This window comes from Meriones unguiculatus, chromosome 10 (genome assembly GCF_030254825.1).
Source record: "Meriones unguiculatus strain TT.TT164.6M chromosome 10, Bangor_MerUng_6.1, whole genome shotgun sequence".
Classification (NCBI taxonomy): domain Eukaryota; kingdom Metazoa; phylum Chordata; class Mammalia; order Rodentia; family Muridae; genus Meriones; species Meriones unguiculatus.
In genome coordinates, this window is record NC_083358.1 from 85,307,128 (window position 1) to 85,323,872 (window position 16,745).

Genomic DNA, 16,745 nt, shown 5'->3' on the forward strand with positions numbered 1-16,745 from the left:
CTAGAATGTAGAACTGCTCTCCTTTTTAGGAAGTAATTACAAAATAGGTAAAATAATGAGAATCCCAGTGAAGTGGTTTGAAAAAAAAATGTCCCCTAAGGCTCATACAGAGTGGCATTGTTAGAAGGTGTGGTCTTGTTGGAGTGGGTGTGGCCATGTTGAATGATGTGGTCACTGGGGGAGGGCTTTGAGGTCTCAGATACTCAAGCCATGCCCAATGTGGCAGTCACTTCCTGCTGCCTTCAGATCAAGATGTAGAACTCTCAGCTACCTTTCCAGTACCCTGTCTTTCTTTTAGCTACCCTATTTTCCACTGATTCAGAAGACTAAATAAGCTAGACACAATTAAATATTTTCTTTTCTAAGAGTTGCCATGGTCATGGTGTCTCTTCACATCAATAAAACCTTAAGACAGTAACAGCCAGTGCCAGGAACTCACTTTGAGGGTGATGGTCAGTACATTTCCTGTGTTTATTTTTTCCACTAATAAACACTTTCTCTTAGTTTATGCTCAGAGTTGGCATTTTATTTAATCTTGTTTGATATATGTCTAGCTAAACACAAATATAGGCTGGAGAAGCAAGGGATTGGCAGTTTGCATATGGATGCAGTTACAATGACAATCCATATCAGACAATCTCAGTATGGAGGAAAGCAAGTATGAAATATGCATGGTTAATAATCTTAGAAAGCTTAGAAGAGATGAGGGGGGGGTTACAACAGGAATACCAAGTGAATAAATTGTAATAATTAATTAATTAATTTTAAAAAATAAAGAGAAGTGTTACAGGGAACAGAGTGGAATGGAAGATCCAGAGGAAGCTTAGAGTATTGCAAAACATGTGGAAGAGGTACAGAGTTAGATGCAGAACAGAGACTTGTTCTTATTTAACGCATAGAGGAAAAACATACATCAGTGAGGCAAAACCTCATTGTCAAATATTAGGTTGGCATGGCTGCTACATACCCTGAAGCGTGATTGGAACAGTCCCTTAACATGTAACTCCACTGCAATGGAAAGCCTGTAAGAGAAGTTTATGAGAGTACTCTGGAGAGCCCCAAGAACATACACTTGGAGCTTCCCAATGGTTGTGGAATCTGCCATCAAAGGAAGAAGATGTGTAAATAGATCCCAAAGGGATAATGCAAGACACTGGACACAGAACATTATAGACAATTGCTCCTTAAAACAGCTGTACATCCAGAGGCAGAGAACATCAAAAGCCCACCAGTGGGGGACCAAGGTTATGAGCTGTTGATTACAGAGGGGAAATAAATGAAACTATGGAGGCTTAAGAATCAGGTATAGTTCAAAGGTACAGATGCCCAGATTGTAGCAGGTCTGTAGGAATAGCAATGACTCTTACTAGGCAGGCAAATAGCCTGCTTCTATAAGACAACTACTTGCAAAAGAAAAAAAAACACACACACACACTCAGTGAAAATAGTCTCCATCCTTTTTCTTCCTCCCTTTCATTTTAATTTTCTCATCCTCTTCACTTAATCCTGAAACATCACTTAACACTTAAATGTCAACAGACCTCCCCTTTGATAGTGAATTGGAGAGGGAAATTTGAATTCTTTCCCCTATGCTTTTCCTCCTGCTGTGGTGGGCCCCATTGCCTGGTTAGTATACTCTGAGATACAGGAATTTCAAGCATGCGGAATGGAAGGCGGCCATGAGCAATCTTGACATGGCTGAAGTGTGTGCTGATTGCTACAGGCCATTTGCTCTCTGTATGTGAGTCTGAGAGGGTTAACCTATATTTCCTTAAATACATCACCTTTGAAAGCTCCAGGTTTTCTGAATCACCCCAGTGATGGAATCTGCTTCCCATCTCATGAAATGTTTCTTACAGTCTGCAGATGGTCCTAAGCTGCCATGAACCTACCATGTCACCATTTAATAAAAGTTTCATCTCCTGCAGAAAGGCCAGCTGCTATCAATGCCCAGGTAACTGGACCATTGGGAGCTCTTTGTTTTACAGGATGCTCCAGCCTTGAGAATATTTGATAGTCAGAAAATTTGCTTTTGCTAGAAAAAAAAAATCAAAGTGGTTCATAAAATTAAATTCTGAGCGGGTCACACATGGTGGCCAGAGTGGCTTTGATTCTGTTTTCTCTCTTCTACTCTTTGTTGACACAGGGTGAAGACATAAATGGAATAGAAATTTAATATGAAGCCATCTTAGGTGCAGAGACTCAGTGGTTGAATAATATCCTGTGATGCCACTGGTTTTTTTTAACCCAATACTCTTTATTGGAAAGAACAGAATATTTCACTCTAAGAACACATAGGTGGCTTGTATACTTCCTTTCCTGGTGTGTCTTGATCATGCCAGGTATCACTGTTTTGTGCTGAAAATAAAAATGGACTGACTGTCATTTGAAGAACAAGGAAGCACTGTGTGTGTGTGTGTTTATTCCTTTTAATGAAGAGCTACTTACCACTAATTGGTAGAATGTATGAAATAGTTTATTGCTTGTATGCAATAAAGGAGGAGAAAAATGAGAAAAAATTTAACACGATTTATGGGAACCAGTCTGCCACAGCTGGGCAAAGGGAAGCATGGTTTTATGGGGTTTCCATCTGGCGTCACACAGGAACACATTCTGACCTGTGGTCGCTCATGGGATTTATTGCTACTTAAGCTTGTCTGGACAATTTGGGCCCATTCGATGAGCAAATAATTTATTTGAAGGTGACAGCAAGGTCATCTTAAATAGTTCACTAGATAAAAAGCATATGGGATTGCATCATGTCCTAGGATCAAACAGCATAGTTCCTGCAGGTGTGAGAGAGAGTGCTCTTCCAGTGTGGGGCTGCAGAGCTCTGTTGATTAGCACAAGGCAAACATTTTGAATTGACTCAAGCATGGTATGTCCTTAACCAGCTGACACCCAAGTCTCTGCAAGGACACAGCCTTCTTCTTACATAGTCATTTGGACTTGTGGTGAGGGTGTCAAGATGGCTCAGTGGGAGAATCACCAGGTGTCAAGCATGACAATTCGAGTTCTGTCTCCTGAACTCACATGGAGGAAAGGTAGGAACAGACTCCCAGAAGTTGTCCTCACATCTCCACAAGTGACACATGCTGTGCACACACCCACATATGTAAACACACACACACACACACACACACACACACACACACTCACACACACACACACCAAACAAATGAATGAAATTGTCTGTGGAGAAGAAATTAGTCTTAGCGTGGATCAAAGAATCAAGCAAGGTTGGTGGGTTTTTTTGTTTGTTTCTTTTTGTTCTGTTTTTTGGGGAGGCAAAACAGGAATTGTTCTGGAATTGCTAAGGCAGGAGGGGACACTTGCATTCTGAAACTGGAAAGTAGGAAGCAGTAGTAATCGGGGAAGTTGCCCTCCTTGGCAGGTCCCCAGGCCCTGCAAGCAATTAGAAGCTGGTTTCAGCAAATACCACTGACTGATGCTTTATTTCTTTTGAAGGTAACTATATCTTTTGACATGTCTTAAATCAGGAGCGGGGGTTTATGTCCTAGCACTTTTCCTACATCTCAGCAGTTCCCAAATGCCTGTCTAAATTCAAGAACACCGATGGCTCAGAAAAAGTTCATTTTAGTTTTGGATTCCAAGTGTGGATTATTCTCCTGTTTCACAGACAAAACCTGATAGATTTGGTGTGAAGATTTCTTTCTTGCTTTTTATTTTTATTGAAGTTAGGTGCTAAGTTATCATTTTCATCATGATAATCATAACACCTTTGTACACTACGTCATCAAATGGCATTTCTGAGACTCACATTTGAATCTAAGCTCACTCCTCTAACTATTAGCAGCACATCTAATTTCAGCTTTCATTTGACCCAAAATCTGGGAAGCTTGTCTCTGGGTTCTAGAAATCAGTTGTTGGAGATCAAAATAAACATTTTAACATTTGATCAAGTAATAATGGTCACAGCCAGGAAATAAAACAGAAGGGGTGTGTGTGAGAAATACCAGAATCAGAAGATGGAGATGAATGCTGTGAAACACCATCTTCAGAGTACCTCATGATCACCTCAGTTATAGACACAAAGCAGCTGTGTCTAACTCTACAAGACCAGCCACACACAAAAAGAAACCAGGGAGGAGGCATGGCTGCTTGGGAGGAGGAAAGGGGTGAACAGGAGCCAGTGAGGGGGAAGAGAGGGTAAAAGGGTGGATCTAAGTATAACATGTTTCATAAGTGTATGAAACTGTCAAAAATCAAAACAGGAAAAAGGAAATATGAGCACACAGAATGAGTCAGTGCCTCTTGAAAGTATAGACAATCATTAGTTACACAATTAAGCCCATATTAACCTTCATCCACACCCTTAACAAGATTGTATTGAATCCCTTCTATGTGTTTGGGAGCTGAAATATTAAAAATGTACATAATGATCCCTTCAAGAAACACATAGGAATTCTCGACAGAGGAATATCGAATGGCAGAGAAACACTTAAAGAAATGCTCATCCTCATTACCCATCAGGGAAATGCAAATCAAAACGACCCTGAGATATCACCTTACACCCATCAGAATGGCCAAGATGAAAAACTCAAGTGACAACACATGCTGGAGAGGTTGTGGAGAAAGGGGAACCCTCCTCCACTGCTGGTGGGAATGTAAACTGGTACAACCACTCTGGAAATCTATCTGGCACTTTCTAAGACAATTAGGAATAGTGCTTCCTCAAGACCCAGCTATACCACTGCTAGGTATATACCCAAAGTTTGCTCAAGTACACAAAAGGGATACTTACTCAACCATGTTTATAGCAGCTTTATTTGTAATACCCAGAACCTGGAAACAACCCAGATGTCCATCAATGGAGGAATGGGTACAGAAATTGTGGTATTTTTACACAATGGAATACTACTCAGCAATCAAAAAGGAGGAAATCATGAAATTTGCAGGCAAATGGTGGGATCTAGAAAAGATCATTCTGAGTGAAATATCCCAGAAGGAGAAATACAAACATGGTATATACTCACTTATATAGACCTATAAGATATGATAAACATAATGAAATCTATACACCTAAAAAAGATAATCAAGAGAGCAGACATGAGGTAAGATGATCAATCCTCGTTTAGAAAGACAGATGGGATGTGCATTGAACATATGACAGGAGTCTACTGAGCACATCTGAAAGACTCTAACTAGCAGTGTTTTCAAAGCAAAGACTCATGACCAAACCTTTGGCAGAGTACAGGGAATCATAAGAAAGAAGGGGAGTTAGTCTGATGGGGAAAGGATAGGAGCTCCACAAGGACCAAATATATCTGGGCACAGGGCCTTTTCTGAGACTGACATTCAACCAAGGACCATGTACGGATATAACCTAGAACCTCCGCTCAGATGTAGCCTGTGGTAGCTCAGTAACCAATTGGTTTCCCAAAGTGAGGGGAACAAGGACTATTTCTAACAGGAACTCAATGACTGTCTCTTTGGTCTCCCCACCCCTGAAGGGAGGAGCAGTCCTGTTAGGCCACAGAGGAGGGCTTTGCAGCCAGTCCTGAAGATACCTGATAAAACAGGATCAGATGAATGGGGAGGAGGTCCCCCCCATCAGTGGACTTGGAAAGGGGCACGGTGGAGATGAGGGAGGGAGGGAGGGACTGGGAGGGAATGAGGGATCGGGACACGGCTGGGATACAGAGTTAATAAAATGTAACTGATAAGAAAAAAATAAAATTTAAAAAAAGAAAAAAAAAGAAACACATAGTTTTCCAAGTGACTTTTTATTAGATGGTTGTAAGACAAGAGTATAGTTAATATTGAGACAAGATGAAAATGGTTATGTTTCAAGCACAAACAACTGGATTGAGATGGAAATCCAGAGGGAGAATATTTTCAAGCCAGGAAAACTTGATGAGAGAATGTTGAGTTGGACTTTTGATGAGAGCAAAGCCTTTCTGGGAAAAACTTACCAACCAACCAACCCAACCCAAAACAAAACAAACCACCACCACCACCAACAACAACAACAAAACATGTGCAGAGAGGAGAGGTGAGAGATGACAGTGCATTGAAGGCCCTGGTTTGTACCCGATTCTTCTTTAAAAGCACACTCTTCTTTTCATGCTCTGAGCAAACGCAAAGGAGGATGGGACAGCTTGCATCTCCTCACTTTGCTTTTAGGTAAGTGCAGCAAATCAGAGAAAACTATATTCAGAACCACTAAAGGCTTTCTTTCCCCCTCAGTTGCATTGGAAAAGGATGCTTTAGATTTTTATTATTTAGTTTTTGCAGGGCAAGAATGGCCTGGCATACCGACTCCTGCTTATAATCTCAGCTCTCAGGAGATTGAGGCGAGATGATTGCTTTGCACTTGAAGCCACTTCAAGATACATAGTAAGACAGAGCTCAAAACTAATTAATTCCTTAGACAGTTAATTGATTGATTGATTGATTGATTGATTGATTTAAAAGGCACAAAGAGAAGATTGACACCCAGCATTGTCCTCCGATTTCCACAAATTTTTCATGGAATGCACATATATGTACATACTCACACAAAATACTCCTGCATGTATGAACATGTTTATGCATCTACACACTGCACACATACATACATATCACACACACACACACACACACACAAAATTACAAAAATAAAAATGTTTTAGAACCAAAGAGAAAGCAGGCTGCCTGTGATGAAGAAATGAGATTACTCATTCATTAGACCAAAACTGTAGAAGATGCCCAAAGAGACACACTTATGTAGTACTGATCAAAGCATTAAAGCGTAATGAAGCTCACTTCTGTATTTTTTTAATCAAAACTTGTCCTACATTTAGAGACCAAAGTCAGTGGGCATATGTGTCCATGTTGTCCTAGATTAAGTTAGAAGTTCTGATCTTAATGTCTCCTGTGATTATCATTCCTCCCTTATGAACTCTTCCTACTTCTCCATCTTGTCTCTCTCAGTTCATGAACCTCTCATTTTTCTAGGTCTTCATTTTCATGAAGGGAGTTAAGTGGAACTTCTATTAACTGTGTCTCACTACTTTCTGCAGGCGTATTTGCACTTTGTATGTGCAATAGTAACTGTCTGAAGTGGACTGCTTTTGGAGCTTTAACCATTGACCATGCAGCCACAGGGGAAGGTCTTCTATATGCTGCTAGGCCACCCTCAGAGTGTCTTGCTTCTTTAGTAGATGGGGCTCATTGTCTTAGTCAGGGTTTCTACTGCTTCAACAAAAACACCATGACCGAAGAGCAAATTGGGAAGAAAGGGTTTATTCAGTTTACGCTTTCCAGATTATAGTCTAGCATTGGAGGAAGTCAGGACATGAACTCTAAATAGGTCTGGAACCTGAAGGCAGGAGCTGATGCAGAGGCCATGGAGGGGTGCTGCTTACTGACCTGCTTCACAGGGCTCCTCAGCCTACTTTTTTGTACCCAGGGACAGCACCACCCACCATGGGCTGGGCCCTCCGGCATTGATCACTAATTGTGAAAATGTCTTACAGCTGGATCTCATAGAGACATTTCCTCAACTGAGGCTCCTTTCTCTCTGATGACTCTAGAATGTGTCAAGTTTAAAGAAAAAAAAATCAGCCAGTACACTCATCATGCAAGGTGTAGTAACAATTTGAGAACGACTTTTGATCATGAGCAAAATGTTGATCATGTGGAGTTTTTCTTCTATATTTTTGGCATGGAGAACTCTGGTTTCCTTTAAGGACAAGGAACTGCCCACTCTATACAGCATAATCACATGAGAATTTTGCCAATAACAGCTTTCTCTAAAACAAAACCACAACAATAACAAACAAACAAACAAACAAACCAAAACAACAAGACTGCTTCAAATCCAAAAACACATATCACCTTGTTGAGATAAAATCCCCCAGGCCCAAAGACCCATGGCATAGAGCAGTTTCTGAGTTACATTAACGGTCTTCAAAGGATACAGTTGCCTCTGACGAATGTTTGAAGCACCTTTTCTGTGAGCGAAACAAAATCCCAGACCTTTGCGGTTGAGTTGCCACCTCTAATTTCATGTGAGGATCTTTTGATAACACATTTGTTTCATTAGCTATAAGAAGTCAGCTTTGAAGTTTAAGTTCTGGCATTTGGCTGAGCAAGATCTTCTGGATCATTTGCTTCATAGATGATTAAAGAGAACAGGAAGGGATGGAGTAGAGTCTCATTGTGTCTTTGTTAGGTGCATATGTCCTGTGATGCTGTGAATAGGGATTCTAATATTAGATAAGAAATTCTAACACTGCCTTATAGCATCAGTAAGTGAGGTTTTTGTGAGGATTAAATTAAATACAATATGTTAGACAGTAAAATACTTGCATATAGTCGGCATTCAGCAAATGGATAATCACTGCATTTTTAAATAGTTTGTAAATTGATTTTGTGCAGTGTTTTTTAGCCTGACTGAAAACGAAACCTCACTTGACTTAATGAAAGGTGAGAAGTTTTGCTCCTTAAAAATAGTTACAGCCTTGACATCTTTCTGTGACATTGCAATCTTCCTTAAATTATCAAGTGCCATAATGAGTTGTTTGTGCTAACTTGGTCAGTCTATGTTGTCCAGATGTTGAGTCATGAAGATTTCTATGAGGGTTTTTTCTTTCCTTCTTTCTTTTCTTTTCTTGTTTTTCTTTTCTTGTTTTTCTTTTCTTTAATTGTCCTTAGATTAATAGATTTTAAGTAAAGTAGGTTGGTCTCCATAATAAAGGTTGCATCATCTACAGGGTATTCAGAGGTTTCTGGAAAGGAAGGGATTGTATCTAGGCTGACTTAGGGCTCAAGGCTTCCTCATTGGCTCTATAAATTCCAGTCTGCCAGATGGTCCTAATAGCTTTTATAATTTCCCAAACTAAATGTGAGAGAGAGGGTATGTGTTTCTTGAGATCACAAGCATGAATAGCTGATATTCAAAAATACATGTTCCTAGTGTATTTGAGATGCAGGGATGCCAGGCCATTCTTGCCCTGCAAAAAAATAAATAATAAAAATCTAAAGCATTCTTTTTCCAATGCAACTGAGGGGGAAAGAAAGCCTTTAGTGGTTCTGAATATAGTTTTCTCTGATTTGTTGCACTTACCTAAAAGCAAAGTGAGGAGATGCAAGCTGTCCCATCCTCCTTTGCATTTGCTCAGAGCATGAAAAGAAGAATATGCTTTTAAAGAAGAATCTGGTACAAACCAGGGCCTTCAATGCACTATCATCTCTCACCTCTCCTCTCTGCACATGTTTTGTTGTTGTTGTTGTTGTTGGTGGTGGTGGTTTGTTTTGTTTTGGGTTGGGTTGGTTGGTTGGTAAGTTTTTCCCAGAAAGGCTTTGCTCTCATCAAAAGTCCAACTCAACATTCTCTCATCAAGTTTTCCTGGCTTGAAAATATTCTCCCTCTGGATTTCCACCTCAATCCAATTGTTTGTACTTGAAACATAACCATTTTCATCTTGTCTCAATATTAACTATACTCTTGTCTTACAACCATCTAATAAGAAGTCACATGGAAAACTATGTGTTTCTTGAAGGGATCATTATGTACATTTTTAATATTTCAGCCCCCAAACACATAGAAGGGATTCAATACAATCTTGTTAAGGGTGTGGATGAAGGTTAATATGGGCTTAATTGTGTAATTAATGATTGTCTATACTTTCAAGAGGCACTGACTCATTCTGTGTGCTCATATTTCCTTTTTCCTGTTTTGATTTTTGACAGTTTCATACACTTATGAAACATGTTATACTTAGATCCACCCTTTTACCCGCTCTTCCCCCTCACTGGCTCCTATTCACCCCTTTCCTCCTCCCAAGCAGCCATGCCTCCTCCCTGGTTTCTTTTTGTGTGTGGCTGGTCTTGTAGAGATAGACACAGCTGCTTTGTGTCCATCACTGAGGTGATCATGAGGTACTCTGAAGATGGTGTTTCACAGCATTCATCTCCATCTTCTGATTCTGGTATTTCTCACACACACCCCTTCTGTTTTATTTCCTGGCTGTGACCATTATTACTTGATCAAATGTTAAAATGTTTATTTTGATCTCCAACAACTGATTTCTAGAACCCAGAGACAGAGCTTCCCAGATTTTGGGTCAAATGAAAGCTGAAATTAGATATGCTGCTAATAGTTAGAGGAGTGAAATTAGATTCAAATGTGAGTCTCAGAAATGCCATTTGATGACGTAGTGTACAAAGGTGTTATGATTATCATGATGAAAATGATAACTTAGCACCTAACTTCAATAAAAGTAAAAAGCAAGAAAGAAATCTTCACATCAAATCTATCAGGTTTTGTCTGTGAAACAGGAGAATAATCCACACTTGGAATCCAAAAGTAAAATGAACTTTTTCTGAGCCATCGGTGTTCTTGAATTTAGACTTGAAAATATCCTAAGTAAAAATATACCTAATACACTAATCCTGTCGACCATCATGGCATAATGTAGCCTGTGTGAAAATACTGAGGACATTCAGAGTTGCTAACCATGGGCAAGACAATCTAACATAATGGTGATTTCAGAATAAAAGGTTTAGTTTCTCATGTACTTTACTAAATCCCTGCATCTCAAATACACTAGGAACATGTATTTTCAAGTTAAAATTGGTTTACTGAAAGAAGGGGGAGTTAGTATCACCTGGAGAGGACAAGAGCTCCACAAGGACCAAATATATCTGGGCACAGGGATCTTTTATGAGACTGTTTTTCCAAGCAAGGACCATGTATGGATATAACCTAGAAACCCTGCTTGGATGGTAGCTCAGTATCCAAGTGGGTACCCTAGTAAGGAGAACAGGAACTATTTCTGACATGCTCAATGGCTGGCTCTTTGACACCCCCACTCCTCCAAGAGAGGAGCAGCCCTCCTAGGCCACAGAGGAGAAATTTGCAGCCAGTCCTAAAGATACCTGATAAACCAGGGTCAGATGAAAGGGGAGGAGGTCCTCCCCTATCAGTGGACTTGGAAAGGGGCAGGGAGGAAATGAGGGAGGGAGGATGGGATTGGGAGGGAATGAGGGAAGGGGATATGGCTGGGATATAAAGTCAATAAACTGTAACTAATATTAAAAAATAAAAAGAAAAACATAAAAAATAAAATAAAATTGGTTTATTATGGTCTAAGTTCAAGGGAAGTATGGAAACATTTTTACTTGTTTTGAACTCATCAATAGGATCAATAAGATGCATGATAAGACAGATAGACATGTGAAATGGCTCAGTTGGCAAAGATACTTGATGGCCCAAGCTCAATTCCCTGGTATCGACATGGTGAAAAAAGGACTACCATAAGTTGTCTGGCAACCTTCTAAAATGTGCTATGGCACAAGTACTTTCCCACACAATGTAAACATATAGGTGTAATAAAAATGTATAAATGCAGATGAAACTTGGTAGATTGGAAATAGAGAACTTTTTGTCCATGTTTCTTCATATCTCTATTGTTTTCACTATGGAAGGTTTCTGTTTCTCAATTTAATGAAAAATACTATAAATTATTATAGATAATATCTGCCTAGATCTATATCAATTTGTACTGATTTCCTATAATTCAATTAACTCATCATATTCATTCTGTTGGTTCTTTTTGTCAAGGAAGTCTGACTAACACATTCAATAATTAATTAATACACCTAGGACATTCAGGAACCCTTCTCCCTCAACTGCACTACAAATCCTCTAGAGGAGACATTTTGGAAATAACTGATTATTATTTGCTGATCATTATGCCTTGCATCTCTTACAAGATGCTTTTATTTCTCTTCTAGTAATAGCTTATCAGGAGATAGAATTTTAACACACAATGCAAATATTCTCATAGGTATTGAAATAAATCTCTTCAATTTTACTTTAAAATCAATTATTAATGTCTAGAAAATTGAGCAATGTGCACAGAAGCACTTAATGACAAGGACCAAAGTGCCTCATCCTGACTGTGACAGACTTTTTTCTCACAAAATGCCCCTGTGTCTGAAGGATGCATATGCTGCCATGCATTGTCTCATATGTACAGATGAGACTGTCTTGGCAGAGTTTGGGGGAAAGGCTTCCCCGCTTTGCATGCTAGTTTAAGTACCATCCATTTGAAATGTTCACTTTTCAAATTGATGTGGCATGTTGTAGACATGAAGAAGAAATGCTTATAAATCTTCAGAAGGAGCTATGCATGAGAATCCCTAAAAGAAGCTAAAATGAAGAGAAAAGCTAATCAAAACTCGAGAACCAACCACAGATTGAATGAGTGAGCACTATCATCCACAGCTAGATGAACTTTTGAGATATTTGAGCCAATGGTCTATAAGACTTCTGTGACAACTGTTCAAGGGTATTGGTCAGCAGCAACAATTGTGAGCACATAAAGTAAGATGGCGGTGGTCATGTTACTGCTGAGAGCACTTTCATAGCTTTGACTACTTGCACAACTCTTCAGTAGAAGAAATCTATTCATTTTTTCCCCCAGAAACGAATGGTCATACAGATAGCATGTTGGTGGAAGGGAAGTGGCTTCATGCCCCATTCCTTTACCCATAGTTTTGCATTGCCTCTGACTGACTTGATGATGAATTTGTAACAAGGCTTTTGTTTTTCATCTGTGAAGTGGAAATAATATCTGCTTTTTCTCACAGGAACATTGTAAAGATACATGAGATAAGTCGTTTGAAATAGTTTGGGCTCCATTGATGATAAGTGCTGTTACTCTAAAGCATTATTATTGAATTCACAAATGACTTGTCACCATCTTTAATCTGTACAAAGCACTTGAAATTCCTTAGGGAAACACTTGGTGTTGAATGAAATTTTAATACAAGTAAATAATTTGTAGTATGTGGACTGTATTCTATTAGTGGCTCTACTATTCTGAGGGAGAAGTAATGTAAGCTCTAGCATAGCATGTAACATGCAGTATGTAGCATAAAAAGAAGATCTATCAGCGTATACCTGATCATTTAAACTTGTTTTCTAATAAGACCTGAAAGTTAGCTCAAGAAACCAACTTAAGTTAGATCATACAGACTCAAATACTTGGTCTATGTCACAAAGATCTATATGCTGCCCATCTGACATTCTTAGTGCACTAGTCCTGATGAGAGCTGATAGGCTAGTGTCAAATAGAAGGTGAGGAGGACCTCCCCTATCAGTGGACTAGGGGAGGGGCATAGAGGGAGAAGAAGGAGGCAGGGTAGGATTGGGAGGAGATGAGGGAAGAGCCACAGCTGAGATACAAATTGAATACATTGTAATAAATGATAACAATAAAACCAGGTTGAGAACTAGCAAGATGGCCTACTTAGTGGGTAAAAAGAGCCATTTCTGGCCAGGCTGACAACTTAAGTTCAATCCTTGGGACCTGTATAGTAAATGGATAAAAATGGTTCCTTCTACAATTTGTCCTCTTGGCCCCTAGATACATTACATGTCAAATAAATCTGAAAGAACACACACACACACACACACACACACACACACCTACGTACACACATACACTAAAACTTAAAGTTAGTTGAGTTTTAAACACTTATTAAGCAAGTACTCTTTGCAAGTGGATTAGATTTAAGTAATATAAAAGTCTTCAAGGAAACCTCTAAATGAGGGATGGAGAGATGGCTCAGTGCTCGAGATCCTGTCTGCTCTCCCAGAGGACCCAGGTTCAATTCCCAGAACCCACATGGCATCTCACAGCTGTTTGTAACTCCAGTTTCCAGGGGACCCCCACACATGCAGGCAAAACACCAGTGTACATAAAATATAAATAAATAAATTATAAAAAGGAAAGCAGAAAAGATATCCTCTAAATGGGTAATAAAATAAGATAAAAAGAATAACAGCCACATGGCCAGTCTAAGCAATTAAAAAAAAAAAACATTGTGTGACATCATGACCCTAATGAGACCTTTCCTCACCCATCTGGCAGAGGAAAGACCCTTCACTTTGGTTCTGCAGAGATCCAGAATTGCTTTTAAAAGAAGCTGCCTCCAGGCATTAGATCAGGAGAAAATCTGAATAGACAGAACATTGCAAACATGTGCTAGAGGGATGTGGATCCATAGATTTTAAGAGCATGATTCATTCTGGTAGAGATGCCGACTGGCATGACTAATTAAAACAGCTTGACAGAGCCTTACAAAACCAAACACACATCTACCATCTGAAAGCTACACTCAGTGAGATTAACACAGAAATGTTGAAAACTTACACCTACGCAAGAGCTTGCACACAGGTGTTTACAGTATCTTTATTCATAGTTGAAAAAACTTGGAAGTAACTACAACAGCCTTCCATGGATAAATAAATAATTCATCTAGGCACTGAACTGTTTAGGAATTAAAAAAACAAACAAAAAAAAAAAAAACAAAAACAAAAACAAAACCACTGTTGAGCTTGGGGGAGGAACTTGAAATGCAAGTGTTAAAGTGAGAGAAACCAATTTGAAAAGGCTAGGAAGTATCACATTCCAAATGACATTCTGGAAAGGCAAAATCAAGGAAGCCAAAAATAGTGGTGATGGAAGGACAGATGGGTAGAACAAAGAGTGCACGTGGGAGAGTGTGTTTCCGTCCACCACTCTAAGAGCGAGTACGGCCCAATAACATCCACCCACACCTGTAGAGTGGACAGCGCCAAGAGCAAACCCCAGGGTGTAACGTGAACATTGGATGAAAATGATGTGTGGAAGTAGTGGCGCTGACTGTAACACATGCCGCTCTGAGTGCAAGATGCTGACAGTGATGGAAGCCATGCTTAGGCAGACGCGCTTGCGCACGCGAACTCTATCCTCTGCACAGGATTTTTTGTCAAAAATCTAAAACCAGTCTAAAAATTAAATGCCACATTTTAAGAAGCAAATTACCTGAAAATTGACATACATGAAATATGAAATTGATGAATTTTATCTTAATGCATAGGAAAGCAATATGATTCATATGAAAATATAATTTCCTTGTTTGTCAAATAGGACTCCAGGAGAGTGAAAATAACTGGTTGAAGGAAGGCTAGTGAGAAAAAGGCTATATGCAGCCAACAAAAGTGGTATCTGTTTTCCCATTATCTTTCTTAGAGTAAGGAGGTCATGACTATTCAAGTGTTTTTTTGTTTTTGTTTTTTTTTTTTTTTTTTTTATAGCATCCAGAACATCGTATATTACACTAGGGCTGTGGCTTTGCTGATGTTATTGAACTAGTTTAGATACTGTTAAACTCAGCAGGCAGCAGAAGAGCCTTGACTTAGGTAGGGCCTCATCATCCACAGAGGACATTTCCGAAGAGCCTGTATCATACCTTTGCTAGCAAGCCTGAGGGCAAGTGCCGATGTGTGCTGTGAAAATGCTCTCCCTCCTCCCAATCAGTTCCACATTGCCTGTCCTCAGAGCATGGTGAAAAGGCGAACTTTCCCACTTGCTGTCTCTTCAGTAGCTTTGCGAAGGGTGTCAGGCTGAGTTGCTTATTTTTGGAATAAGTGTTAATGATTTTAGATTTTTTTTTCTCTGTGTACACTGATCCAGCAGTGAACAGACTCTTAACAAATCTCCAAAATAAACTCATTTACCAAGGCTTTCTCATAGTTGTCATTTTGGAAGACTGAACAAACATCAGAAAAGCAGTAATCCAAGTTATCATGCCAAGGAAGTGTATGTCCATGGCCAGGATTTCTCATATTTGAATATGGAAAGGGAACCTAAAGCGCTAAGTATTTTTAATTTTTCTTTTTCTTTTTTTCTTCTGCTTTTAGTCATTTTTATTTCTCCTTCTTTGTCTTCACTAGTCCTAGTTTTGATAGACCTGAAAGGTAGGGCTGCTGGCTGCCTAAAGAAAGATTTACTCTAGCAGACTGAGGGCTGAATTATTTTATTTGGAAGACTTGGTTTCCTACCAGTGAATTACTAATTGTGGCTCAGACAATCCCCTTCCAGATGGCTGTAGGTTGATCCAAAACACAAAAGGACCCAATTGGTCTAAAGCTTGGATGAGAGTCCCAGAGAGAGCCGGAGAAGAGTTAGAGGCAATTATTTCTGTTACAGGATTTGTGTCCACAGTATGTACAGAGTGAGGCTAAATGGGGCAAGAGGAGAAGAGGTGCAACTTTGGTTTCTGTTTCCTGTTTCCTGCTTTCTATGCTTCTCATAAGGAAAGCCCACACAGACATTTGAACTCTTATTTTCTTGCTGTAAGACTTTGTTAGTGGAGATAAGCGGACATGCTTACGCTTCATCATCCCCTTACAATTTATGCACATTTCAACATTTCTTCCTTTTTTGCCCCACTTTTTAGAGTCCCTTGCCTTTTTCCACTTTCCATTTCTTTTAATATTCCTATGTTTTAACTAACTTTCTTTGTATGAAACAAAAACACATACATGGGTCAGACAAGCAAAGGATTCCAAAAAGATGATCACAGAGTAAGGCCCTCCTGCAGTCATCTCTCTACAGAAAGAGCCATATGAACACCAATGGACTCCAGAAACTACCATTGTGGGAGCTATGAGAAAAGTGAGAAACAACAGTACTTTATTTTGTCACTCTAATAAATAACTGTGTTTGATGAAGGCAAGAAGAAAAGAAGTTACCCTTATTATTTCTGTCTCAAATAAAAGCTTTCAGGATGAAGAGAGATATTTATTTCAAAGACAAAGAGGGAATTAATACTCAGTCTTAGACTTTGAACCCACCGTGCTGAAATCCAGTATTAAACAGAGCCCTGTGGCCTTTGATATAGGCCAGCACCAATCCTCTGTACCCCTATAGGCTCAGTATCCAAAGGGTTGAATCCAACAC